The sequence below is a fragment of the Pseudorca crassidens genome, chromosome Y (assembly GCF_039906515.1).
Source record: "Pseudorca crassidens isolate mPseCra1 chromosome Y, mPseCra1.hap1, whole genome shotgun sequence".
Taxonomy (NCBI): domain Eukaryota; kingdom Metazoa; phylum Chordata; class Mammalia; order Artiodactyla; family Delphinidae; genus Pseudorca; species Pseudorca crassidens.
This window is the reverse complement of record NC_090318.1, coordinates 9,600,152-9,614,089: the sequence shown is the minus strand read 5'-3', so window position 1 is coordinate 9,614,089 and position 13,938 is coordinate 9,600,152. Positions and strand designations below refer to the sequence as shown.

At 37.6% G+C, this 13,938-nt stretch overlaps 1 protein-coding gene across 5 annotated transcripts in view; it reads left to right on the top strand.

Annotated features, from left to right (window-relative positions):
- The window catches only part of LOC137217862 (lysine-specific demethylase 6A-like), a 163,793-nt gene that overhangs the window by 44,863 nt on the left and 104,992 nt on the right, over positions 1–13,938 (top strand). The gene's annotated exons all lie outside the window — the stretch shown is intronic.

Here is a 13,938-nt window from a genome sequence, read left to right as displayed (position 1 = left end):
CAGATTAATCTTTCAATGCATATGTGCTTTCAAATATGATACAGATAGCTAAATAATAGATTGCTTTTCAAAACAAATTTATCTTATAATAGGATATAACCTATAATATCCGTTCTATATATCACTTCTATGAGAATTAGTTATAGGTAGTGTTATGTTACCTGCAAAGAAATTTTAGGTTACCCAAGGAGTTTGAAAACCCATGTGTTGACCCCTAATGTAACTGAAATTGTTGCTGGCTTTTGTGAAGTACTTGGAGTGGAAAGAAACAGTTAAGTATGAAGGTTTATTTAATCCAGAAACATTCACATAAGTTTATTTAGGTTTACTACTATTCTTTTTTTATAACAGTATTATAGAAGTATGATTCATCTACCATAGAATACATCCATTTGAAGGGTACAATTTAATTATTTTTAATATATTCACAAAGTTTGTGTATCCTTTACCACCTTTGATTTTAGACTATATAAAATATTTTTATCATACAATAATGAGAATAAGTATTCTCTCTCAGTCCCCCATGATCCCTTTCTTAAGAAAGTGTTCATTTACTTTGTGTTTCTGTATGTTTGTCTAGTCTGGACTCCTTTTTTCACTTAGTGTTTTCAAGGTTTGTGTCTGCTGTAGCATGTATCAGCAGTAGTACTTCATTCCTTTTTAGAACTATAAATTACAATTTATGGATATTAATTTTATTTATTCCGTCGGTTGATGGACATTTGCTGTCTCTCCTCCTTGGCTATGAATCATGCTGATCTGAGCATTTGTGTCCCTGTTTTTGTTTGAAGACATATTTTCATTCCTTTTGGAAGTATACCTCAGAGTTGAATTTTGCTGTGCTGTTAACTTTTTGATGATCTGTTAAACTAATTTCTAGAGTGATTCCACCATGTTACATTCTGACTCATTGTAGGAAGACCTAATTTTCTCCGTATTCTTGCCAACATTTGTTCTGTCTTTTCTAAATTCCACCATCCTAATGGGTGTAACATGTTTTCTCACTTTAGTTTTCATTTTCATTGCCCTTATGACTAATAGTGTTAAAACATCTTCTTGTTTGTTTGTTGGACATTGGTGTTTGTTTGTTTTGAGAAATGTCTATTCAGATTCTTTGCCCCTTTTAAATTGAGTTGCAATATTATTTATATATCTAGTTGACTTGCTGATGTTTTCTTATTCTCTAGGTTGTCTTTTTTTCATGTTTAATAGAGTTCTTTGAGGCACAAAAGTTTTGTTATGAATTCCCATATAGCTTTTTTTTTCTTTTGTTGCTTGTACCATATATACAGTACCAATCCAAGTCATAAAGTTTTATCCACATTCTTCTTTTAAAGGTTTTGTAGTTTTAGCTCTAACTCTTATGTTCTTGATCATTTTAAGTTAATTTTTTTGTGTGTGGTGTAAGGTAAGGTTTCAACTTTATTGTTTTACAGGTGGATATGTAGTTGTCCTAGCAGTGTTTGTTGAAAAGAAAATTCTTTCCCCAACTGGATGATCTTGACACTGTTGTCACCAGTCTTGGCCACAAATCTGTTGGTTTATTTCTAGACTTTCTGTTCAAAGAAACGGAAAACAGTTTATTTCTAAACTTTCGGTTCTGTTGATCTTTTATGCCTGTTTTTGTGTTGGTACCACACATGAAAAACTATTTCTTTTAAACTACTTGTATCTTTGAATGTAAATTTTGTCTTGTGGATAACATATAGTTGAACCATATTTTATTATAAATAGAATTATTTTCATAATTTCACTTTACTTTTAATTTTTAAAAAATATTTATTTATTTATTTTTTGGCTGTGTCGGGTCTTAGTTGTGGCATGCGGGATCTTTCATTGTGGTGTACGGGCTTCTCTTTGGTTGTGGAACGTAGGCTCCAGAGCGTGTGGGCTCTGTAGTCGCAGCACGTGGGCTCCCTAGTTGCATCATGTGGGCTCCACAGTGTGTGGGCTCAGTAGTTCCAGGACGCAGGCTTAGTTGCCCTGCAGAATGTGGGATCTTAGTTCCCCGACTAGGGATCGAACCTGTGTCCCCTGCATTGGGAAGCAGACTCCCAACCACTGGATCACCAGGGAAGTTCATCACTTGACACTTATTTCTATCTTTTTAAACATTTATTTATTTAACTTATTTATTTTATTTTATTTATCTTCGTTGCTGCGCACGGGCTTTCTCTAGTTATGGCGAGCAGGGGCTACTCTCTCGTTGCAGTGCGTGGGGCTTCTCATTGCGGTGGCTTCTCTTGTTATGGAGCAGGGACTTTAGGCTTGCGGGCCTCAGTAGTTGAGGCTTACGGGCTCTAGAGCGCAGGCTCAGTAGTTGTGGCGCATGGGGTTAGTTGTTCCACTGCATGTGGAATCTTCCCGGACAAGGGCTCGAACCCATGTCCCCTGGCATTGGCAGGTGGATTCTTTTTTTTTTTTTTAACATCTTTATTGGGGTATAATTGCTTTACAATGCTGTGTTAGTTTCTGCTTTATAACAAAGTGAATCAGTTATACATATACATATGTTCCCATATCTCTTCCCTCTTGCATCTCCCTCCCTCCCACCATCCCTATCCCACCCCTCTAGGCGGTCACAAAGCACCGAGCTGATCTCCCTGTGCTATGCGGCTGCTTCCCACTAGCTATCTACCTTACGTTTGGTAGTGTATATATGTCCATGCCTCTCTCTCGCTTTGTCACAGCTCACCCTTCCCCCTCCCCATATCCTCAAGTCCGTTCTCTAGTAGGTCTGTGTCTTTATTCCTGTCTTACCCCTAGGTTCTCAATGACATTTTTTTTTCTTACTTTCCATATACATGTGTTAGCATACGGTATTTGTCTTTCTCTTTCTGACTTCACTCTGTATGGCAGACTCTAGGTCTATCCACCTCATTACAAATAGCTCAATTTCATTTCTTTTTATGGCTGAGTAATATTCCATTGTATATATGTGCCACACCTTCTTTATCCATTCATCCGATGATGGGCACTTAGGTTGTTTCCATCTCCGGGCTATTGTAAATAGAGCAGCAGGTGGATTCTTAACTGCTGCGCTACCAGGGAAGCCCTCTTAGCTATCTTTTATCAATTTGAAGTTTCTTTCTAATTTTATTCAGTTATGTTTTTTTAATCATGAAAAGGTGATGTGTTTGGTCAAATTTCTTTTTTTTTCTTGCGGTACACGGGCCTCTCACTGTTGTGGCCTCTCCCTTTGCCGAGCACAGGCTCCGGACGCGCAGGCTCAGTGGCTATGGCTCACGGGCCCAGCTGCTCCGCGGCATGTGGGATCTTCCCAGACAGGGGCACGAACCCGTGTCCCCTGCATCAGCAGGCGGACTCTCAACCAGTGCGCCACCAGGGAAGACCCTGGTCAGATTTCTTTTCTGTGTCTATTGAGAATTTGATTCTTAGTTTGACTTACTGGTTATTCAGGAGTGTATTCTTTTTTTTTTTAAGATGTTGTTGGTAGGTGTTTATTTTATTTTGTTTTATTTTATTTTATTATTATTTTTTTTTGCGGTACGCTGGCCTCTCACTGTTGTGGCCTCTCCTGTTGCGGAGCACAGGCTCCGGACGCGCAGGCTCAGCGGCCATGGCTCACGGGCCCAGCTGCTCCGCAGCATGTGGGAATCCTCCTGGACCAGGGCACGAACCTGTGTCCCCTGCATCGGCAGACGGACTCTCAACCACTGCGCCACCAGGGAAACCCTGGTAGGTGTTTATTAATTAATTTATTTATTTTTGCTGGGTTGGGTCTTCGTTTCTGTGTGAGGGCTTTCTCTAGTTGTGGCAAGTGGGGGCCACTCTTCATCACGGTGTGCGGGCCTCTCACTATCGCGGCCTTACTTGTTGCAGAGCACAGGCTCCAGGCGCGCAGGCCAGTAGTTGTGGCTCACAGGCCTACTTGCTTCGCGGCACGTGGGATCCTCCCAGACCAGGGCTCGAACCCGTGTCCCCTGCATTAGCAGGCAGATTGTCAACCACTGCGCGCCAGCAGGGAAGCCCAGGAATATATTCTTTAATTTCCACATTTTTTTTCTGATATTATTTTTAAAAATTTCATTTTGTTTTGTCCAAAGAACATACTTCATATTATTTCAATTCATCTTTTACTCAGATTTATTTTGCAGCATAATATTTGTTCTATCTTGGAGAATGTTTAATGTGTATGAGAGGAATATGTATATTCTGTTTTTATTTGAAGTATTCTCTAAATATTGGTTAAGTTTGGTGGGTTAAAGTTTTGTTTAAGCTATCTATTCCCTGTTTGTGTTCTTTCTCTCTGGTGATTCCATCTACATTGAATAGGAGATAGAGCCTCCAGTTACTGATGAATTGCTTATTTTGGGGGTCATTTTTATAGGTTTTGTGTCATATGTTTTGTTGGATGCATGTATAAGAGTTGCTATGTAATTTTGGTGGATAAATTATTTTATTTAAATTTTTCTTCCAGCTTTATGGAGACATAATTGAACTGTGCATGTATCACTATGTCTTTAAGGTGTATATAGCGTGTTGATGTGAAACATTTATACACAAAGCATTTGAAACTGTAGCGTTAGCCAACATTTCCATGTCACATAATTATTTTTATTGTCCTGCTTTATTTCTACTAACGTTCTTTTGGTTTTGAAGAATTTTGTTTGGTAGTAGTATAGCCATTCCAGAATTTTTATTTATTTGTTTAATTTTATTTTTGGCTGTGAGTCTTAATTGCGGCACGTGGGATCTTCGTTGAGGCACACATGATCGTTCGTTGAGGCGCTCAGGTTCTTTGTTGCAGTGGGGGGCTTCTCTCTAGTTGTGCTGTGTGGATTTTCTCTTTTCTAGTTGTGATGTGCAAGCTTCAGGGCGCCTGGGCTTTGTAGTTGTGGTGTGTGGGTTCCAAAGCGCATGGGCTCTGTAGTTTGCGGCACGCAGGCTCCCTAGGTGAGGTGCAGGAGCTCAGTAGTTATGGTGCGAGGGCTTACTTGCCCCGTGGCATGTGGAATCTTCATTCCCTGACCAGGGATTGAATCTGTGTCCCCTGCGTTGGAAGGTGGATTCTTTACCACTGGATCACCAGTGAAGTCCCCAGAAGTTTTGGGGGTTTTTTTGTGGTACGCGGGCCTCTCACCACTGTGGCCCCTCCCGTTGCGGAGCATAGGCTCCGGACACGCAGGCCCAGCGGCCATGGCCCACAGGCCCAACCGCTCTGCGGCATGTGGGATCCTCCCGGACCGGGGCACGAACCCGCGGACCCCCAACCACTGTGCCAGCAGGGAAGCCCCCCAGAATTTTTATAATCAGTGTTTTCATGATTCATTGCTTTTCATCTTTTTATTTACAGTCTGTGTTTTTCAATCTAAAGTATGTCTCCTGAAGACAGCATACAGTTGGATCTTTTAATTTTATCCAGTCTGATAATTTGTGCATTGATTATTTAATCCAATTTTGTCTAATGTTATTATTAAAATATTGCATATATATCTGCCAATGTACTTCTTTTGTATGTCTCTTTTTCTTCTATTTTTGCTTTACTGCATGAAACAGATTTTTAAAATTAATTTCTTCAAGTATTTTCATTATATGTTTTTGAGTTATTTCCTTAATGGTTGCCCTAGTGCTTACCATGTATATATCAAGTTATATGACTTTACCTTGATTTATACTAAACTAGTTCCTATGAGATATAGAAATGATACTCTTAATATGACATTATGTACTTGCCTTCTTTTATTTGTTGGACCTTCAGCAGTTAATATTGTTACGTATGTGTGTATGAACTATGTAGTAGTATGTTGTTATAGTATTAATTTATGTAATTTGTTGAGGTTTAAGAAAAAAAGATTGTATGTTTGGCTTTTGTATTTTAGCCTCTTAAATTCCCATATCTGTTTGTCTTCATTTGTTCTTGACCATCTTGAGTCTTTTCTGTAGTCCAGTATAGCTTTGTTCCCAGCTTAACTCATTGTTCTATCATTAAGTTATATTACTATATATTAATTGGCATAATAATAGTTATATGGAGAGCTGGTTTTTAAATCAGTTAGAAGGAAGGAAAGAAAAGAAATATGTATGTGGTCTGCTGTGTCCCATACCTGTATAATTAGATGTTAAACCACCCTCCCCGTACCCCCGTTTTTTGGCTTTGAAAACCTGACATGGACACTTGTTCTAAGCCTAAAGAACTTCACTAGAATTTGTTGTAATATTTATTGTAAGGTGGGTGTGTTTGAAGTGGATTCTTTCTCTCTTATAATCTACAAATATTTAGCTTTCATAGTTGAAAACTCTGCTAGGATAGAAGGTTCTTGGTTGGCAGTTTGTTTTCTTTGAGCACTTTGATTATGCTAGCCCACTGTCTTTCACCATCACAGTATCTGAGGAGAAATCAGCTTAATCTGATTTGGTTTTCTGTTTTGTTTTGTAAGAGAGTTTTTTTCTCTTGCTGCTTTCAGAATTTTCTCCTTGTGTTTGATCTTCCAACATTTTCTACAGTGATCTGTCTCTGAATGTCTTTTCATTTATTCTTCTTGAGTTTTAGTTGTGCTGACATACAGATAAAGTTTTTCCTGAAATTCGGGAAGTTTTTAGCTGTTTACTATTGAAATATTTTTTTCCTGTCTTTTCTCTTTTCTGGCATTCCTACATACGTTGGTACACTTAATGGAAAGCGCATAGCACAGGCTCTTTCCCCAGCCACATCTGTCATTGTCCAACAGGCACATGACAGAATTTTAATGGAGGCAGAGACAAAGTGTTGCATGTGTTCAGCACCATGGGCTTTCACTCACCAATGCCAGTGCCCAGTCTGTCAGCAACAGACAGTAACATTCAATTCCTGATATGGCATCATTCCCTAAGGTGTTCATGTAGCTTCTCAGTGCCAGGTCGATTACAGTGGACTGCTTACATCATGAAAGAGTCAGGAATTTATCGACACTGGAATAGAAATTTGCTGGCATACCAATTTGCCTTTCCTGCAGACAGTGTTTCAAAACTGACATCCGTGGATTTACAGAATGCCTTATCTAATATTGTGGTAATCTACACAGAATTGCTTCAGAGTAAGGAACTAACTTCACAGGAAAAGAAATACAGCAGTGGACTCCCATGTTATGAAATTCAGTGACGTTAACCGTGTCCCCCATTATCCTGAAACAGCAGCTGGCTTGATAGAGAAGTGAAAGGGCCTTTTGAAGACTCAGTTACAGTGCCAGTTATGTGGCAGTGTGTTGCAAAGCTGGGGCAGGGTTCACCAAGAGATTTATAATGCTCTGAATTGGTGGTGTTTTTCTAATAGCTAGCATTCATGGGTCCAGCAATCAAGACAGTGGAATTGGGAGTGGCATCCACTATTACCCTGGTTATCCAATAGCAGCATTTTTGCTTTTTGTACCTACAACTTCATGCTAGAATGACTGAGAGGTGTTAGTTCCAGAGGAAGGAATTCTTCCACAAGGAGACAAAAATAATGATTCCCTTGAAGGGGGCATTAAGATTATTAAATAGCCTTTTTTCATTTCATTTTCATGCCTGTGATTCATCAGGCAAGCAAGGGAGTTATCTTGCTGGTGTTTTTATAGTTGTTGTTTGTTAGTTTTTCAAAGGAGGATAAGAATTAAAGTGGAAAAACATTGTTTTTCAGTACTGTTGCAGTTGAGGAAATGATATTCAATGTAGAACCGGGGTCAGTTCTGAATATAGCCTGAGCAAGTAGGAATTTATTGCCAAGGAGCCCTGTAAGGGTCAGCCTTTGGAAAATTACTAAAAGAAATAACAAGGCAGTTTGTGCTAAGCCATCCTCATCAAGGTGAGTAGTGGAGTATGAGTAACCCCGATTAGATACTGCGTGTTTCACATACAGAGGATGAGGCACTTTTGCTAAACCCACTTAATGTGGTTCTTGCAATTTTAGAAGGAAATGTGCAGATGTGCTTAGGCACAGGTTCCGGAATCTGACCTATAGTTTGTTAGTTCCCACTATTGTTTAAAGGAGTGAAGAGACATTCTTCCTTCTTAGAACAATGTTAGTTCATTTCTTGTTCTATAGCCTTTTGTACATTTAGGACCAACTGAATAGTCTGTTGAGTAACGGTAATAGAAGTTCAGGGCTAGGCAGCAAGCATTTAAGGAGGGGCGAATTTATGTGAAAATAACAGAAAAACAAAGAATAAATGTTAAAAACCCCATTTCTGATTCCAGAGGACAGTCAAGATCTGTAGATGATGGGCTCAAAGCATCAGTAGATGGTAGAGTGTGGACAACAGGGGCAATACATAGAATTACTGGTTTGAATTGTGATGACAGACTTTATGAGAGGACCAGTCAGTTTGTTCATTAATGATCTGTTATGGTAATATTCTTGAAATTTATATGATGTCGTGTCACATCAGCTTTCAGGGCTCTGGGTAAAAGGCTTTTCAGTTCGTAATTATTCCAATTATTAAAAGGGTTTTCAGTTCGTAAACAGGGAGTATTTCTTTAACAGCTAATTGTTAAGGATGGAATGGAATTTCTCCATTTCTCTCAGAATGGAGAAAATTTGGAAGCACCAATTTAGAGAGGTGTAAATTGGAGGTATTTGTCAAGGACTGGTAAATATGCAAGACTGAATCCAAAGGTCACATTATAGTTTTCCATTGTAAACATATTTTTCTCACCACCTATTTTATCAGAGAATCAAGGTCAGAATAATTTGTTTACAAAATTAGTAGTTTCATTAAATTTTGCCTGATTATTTTTTTTATAAACAACAGACTTTTTTTTTTTTTTTTTTGCGGTATGTGGACCTCTCACTGTTGTGGCCTCTCCTGTTGCGGGCTCCGAACGCGCAGGCTCAGCAGCCATGGCTCACAGGCCTAGCTGCTCCGCGGCACGTGGGATCTTCCCGAACCGGGGCACAAACGCGTGTACCCTGCATTGGCAGGCGAACTCTCAACCACTGCACCACCAGGGAAGCCCGGATATTAGCTTCTTATCACGTGTGGTTTGCAAAAATTTTCTTCCACTCCATAGGTTGCCTTTTCATTTTGTTGATCATTTCTGTTGTTATGGAGAGGCTTTTTGTTTGTCTGTTTGATGTAGTCTCATTTCTTTATTTTTTGTTGCTTGTGCTTTAGGTATCATACCCAAAAAAAGCATTGCCAAGACAGCTGTCTGGGAGCTTTTCCCCTGTGTTTTAATCTAGGAGTCTTATGGTTTCAGGTCTTTGTTTTAATCTTTAATCTGTTCCTTTGTTTTTGTGAATGGTGTAAGATAGCGTTCTAGTGTTCATTGTTTTGTGTGTGAATTCTAATTTACTTAGGACCACTTATTAAAAAGTTATGTCTTTTCTCCATTGAGGATTCATGGCTCCCTTGTCAAAGCATATTACCTGACCATATATGCATGGGTTTATTTCTGGACTCTTAATTCTGTTTCATGAGTCTGTGTATCTGTTTTATGCCAGTATCATGTTCATTGATTACTGTAGTTTTGTAATATAGATTGAAATCAGGAGAGTTGGTATCTCCAGCTTTGTTCTTCTATTTTTGGATTGTGTTGGTGATTCAGGGTCTTTTTTTGTTTCATATGAATTTTATTGATTCTATTAATGCAGAAAATGCCACTAGAATCTTGATAAGGATTGAAAGGAATCTGTAGAAGATTTGGGTAGTGTGGACATTTTAACATGTTCTTTGTATGAAAATGGGTATCTTTCCTTTAATTTGTGTCTTTTCAGTTTCTTCCATGAGATTTGTATGTTTTCAGAATATAGATTTTTCAGCTTGTTGGTTAAATTTATTCTTAAGTTTTTAAATTGTCTTTGATACTATTATGAATGTAGTTGTTTTCTTTAACAGCTAATTGTTAAGGTATAAAACAACTGAAATTTGCAGTTGATCTTGTATGCTGCATCTTTACTGAATTCATTGAATTTTCTTTCTTTTGGTGGTGTTTTTATGACTCCCTATGTATAAGATCAAGTCATTTGCAAACAGGGAGTATTTTATATTTTCCTTTCTGATTTGCATGCCCTTTTTTTTTTCTTACTTGAATATTCTGGGTAGGATTTTCAGTACTTATGTTGAATAGATGCTTTTCCTGATCTTAGAGGAGAAGCTTTCAAATTTCACAGTTGAGTATGATGTTAGGTCTTGTTATGCCATATATGGCCTTTATTACGTTGACATATGTTCCCACTGTATCCAGTTTTTGAGTTTTCATCATGAGTGGATGTTGAATTTTGTCAAATTATATTTCTGCATCAGCTTAGTTGATCATATCATTTTATTCTTTGCTTCTGTGAATGTGGTATGTCACGTTTATTGATTTGCATATGTTGAATCAGCATTGCATCCCACGGTCAAATCCCACTTGGGCATGGTGTATAATTCTTTTAATGTGTTGTTGAAATCAGTTTGCTGATACCTGGTTCCGAATTTTGTTATTTATATTCAACCATGGATTTTAGTCTATAGTTTCCTTTTATTGGTAGTATCCTCTGGCTTTGGTATCAGGGTTATTCATAAAATAAGATTGGAAGTATTTTTTCATCTTAAGTTTTTTGGAAGAGTTTGAGAAGAGTTGGTATTAATTCTTTAAATCTTTGGTTGACTTCACTAATGGAGGAGTCTGTTTCTGGGTTTTCTGTCTTGGCATATTTTTTTTTTTTGGCATATTTTTTTATTACCAATTAAATTTCCATACTTATTATTGGTCTATTCAGATTTTTTATTTGTTCCTTGTTCAGTCTTGGAAGATTGTATTTATCTGTTCTCTAATCTTCATTATTCTCATTCTTCTCCTAACTTTGGACTGAGGTTGTTGATCTTTTTCTGTTTCCTTAAGGGGTGAAGTAAGTCGTTTGAGATTCTTCTTTCATCTCGATCTGAGACTTTATTAACTATAAATTTATGTCTTAGAACTACTTTTCCAGTGTCAGGTTTTTTATATGTTGTGTGTGCTTTTGTTGTCTCAAGATACTTTTAAGTTTCTCTTTTTAAAAAATGTTTATTTTATAATTTAGTTTTATAGTTTTTTGGTTGCAGCAGGTCTTCGTTGAGGCATGCAGGATCTTTTGTTGCGGGGCGTGGGTTTCTCTCTAGTTGTGGCGCCCGGGGCTCCAGGGCACGTGGGTTCTGTAGTTTGCAGCACACAGGCTCTCTGGTGGAGGTGTGCGAGCTCAATAGTTGTGGTGCATGGGCTTAGTTGACCTGTGGCTTGTGGGATCTTAGTTACCCCAGCAGGGATCAAACATGCGTCCCCTGCATTGTAAGGCAGATTCTTTACCACTGGACCACCAGGGAAGTCCCTAAATTTCTCTTTTAATTTGTTCTTTGATTCATTGGTTGTTTTGGAGTGTGGTGTTTAATTTCCGTGCACTTGTGAATTTTTGTTTTCTTCCTGTTACTTCACACCATTGTGTTCTGAAAAGATACTTGGTATGACTTTAGTGTTCTTAAATTTATTAAAGAATTGTTTGTTCCCTAGTATGTGATTTATCCTAGAAAATGTTCCATAGGTGCTTTAGAAAAAAAAATATATTATGCCTTTGTTGGATGGGACTTTTTTCATTTGGCTTATACAGTTATTCACATTCACTGTTTCTCTATGGAGTCTCTGGATGATCTAAATGCTGTTGAGAGTAGGGCACTAAAGTTTCTAACTTGTGTTGATGTTTATTTTTACTATTAAGTCTTTTGGGATTTGCTTAATATATTACTTGCTCCAATTTTAGTGTAAAATCTGTTTTGTCTGTTGTAAAAATAGCTACTGCTGCTTTCTTCTGGTTGCCATAGTAATATTTCTTTTTATCCCTTGAGATTCTTCTAGGCAGTATGTCGTTGGATCTTGGTTTGTTTGCTTGTTTTTTTAATATTTATTGTCTTTTGAGTCGAGAATTTAATCATTTCCACATAAAGTATTTATTGATAGGTGAGATTTACTAATTCCATTTTAATGTTTTCTGATGTTTTGTAGTTCTTTATTCCTTTTTTTCTATGTTGGTGTTGGCCTTTGCAATTTGATAAATTTTTCTTCAGATATGCTTGGATTCCTTTATGACAGTCTTTTAGATAACTGCTACAAATTTTTCCTTTGTGTTTACCATGAGTCTTAAAGTATTTTTTATTTGTAACATTCTATTTTAACTGATAATAACTTTAATAGTAATATAAACTTTTCACTTTTACTTATTCCATTAAAGTTTTAAGTTGATGATGTTACTTTACATATTTTTAGGTTGTATATCCAATAATAAATTATTATAGTCATTGTGTTTTGTTGTTGTTTTGGTCGTACCACATGGCTTGCAGGATCTTAGTTCCCCAAGTAGGGATTGGACCCAGGCCCCAGCAGTGTAAGTGCCAAGTCCTAACCACTGGACTGCCAGGAATTCCCTCGTCATTGTTTTTTAACTTAAAATTAGACTTATAAATTAGTTACACACCACCATTACAATGTTAGATACATGGATTTTTGACTTACATATTTACCTTTACCAGTGAGTTTTAAAATATACCCATCTGTTTTTACAGTGTTAAATACCATCCTTTTATTTCCTCTTAAAAATTCCCTTTAGGATTTCTGGTAAGGCAGTGTTGATGAGCTTTATTAGTTTTTGTTTGATTGGGGAAATTATCTCATTATTTGAGTATTATTTTGTTTCTAAAGGACAGTTTCCCCCTCTCCCCCCAGGTAGAGTATTTTTGCATATAGTTATCTTGGTTGACAGTTTTTCTTTAAGTATTTTGAATATATTATCCCATTCTCTTCTGGCCTGCCAAGATTTTGATAATACATCCGCTTATAGTCTTGCTTATGATGTGTCACTTTTCTCATGCTGCTTTCAGAATTCGTTTTTGTCTTTGACTTTAACAGTTGTAATGTGTGTTGGTGTGATTCTTTTGAGTTCACCCTACGAGTCTTTTGGACCTAAGCAATTAGGATATCCATTTCTCCCCCAAGATATGGGAGGTTTTGGGCCATTTTTCTTTTACATGTACTTTTCTTGCCTTTTCTTTTTGTTTTATGTTTCTGGCATTCACAAAATGTGAATATTGTTTCCTTTAGATGATGTCTCGTAAGTCCTCTTGGCTTTTTTAACTTTTTTTCCAATTACTTTTCTTTTTTACTCCTCCAGCTGGATAATTTCAAAATGACAGTCATCTGGTTAACAGATTCTGTTTTCTGCTTGGTTGAGTGTGATGGTGAAATTCTCTATTTAGTTCTTTAGTTCAACTAGTGTATTTTTCATTAGAAGACCCTTAAAAAAAATTTCTTTCTTGAATTTTTTGTTTTCTTCATTATTGCTTTCCTAGTTTCATTTAGTTGTCTTTCTGTGTGTTCTTTTAGTTTAATAAACTACTGTAAGAGGATTATTCTGAATTATTTTGTCAAACAGCTCACAGTCTCTGGTTCTTTTGGCTCAGTTATTGAAATTTTAATGGTTTCCTTTGGTGGTGTCAGTTTCACCTGATTCTTCATAATCTTTATACTTTGCACATTTGAGTGATGGTCTCCTTTTCCAGATTTATCTGGTTTTCTTTGTCAGAGGCAGTTCACCAGTTAGCTCAACTTGGGATTATAGACAGGTCAGTTTACAGCCTCCTTGGGCAGGTGAGGCTTGCTATATGAGGTTTTTGTGTGTGTGTTGAGACATTGCCTAAGCTCTGAGGTCAAGAGGTCACTCTGTCTGTGAACCATTGGATAGGAGTGCTCACTTGATTTTCTGCACATGTGTAGCTGTAGAATGGGCTCCTTGGTTGCCTGGATTCTCTGGTCAGGTTTATCGATAGTGTGGGACATGGTCCTGTACTCAGTTTTTGGTTAGGTCTGCGAATTTGCTTCCCTGCATGGTTTCCTTGGCCGTTAGGGCTTGATGGTTGGACATCCTAATCTGACAGAGCTGCCTACCAGCTTCCTTGGCCAGACAGGACTGCTGCATTGGTTATCCAGATGTGCAGTGCTTTTGGGTGAGTTCTG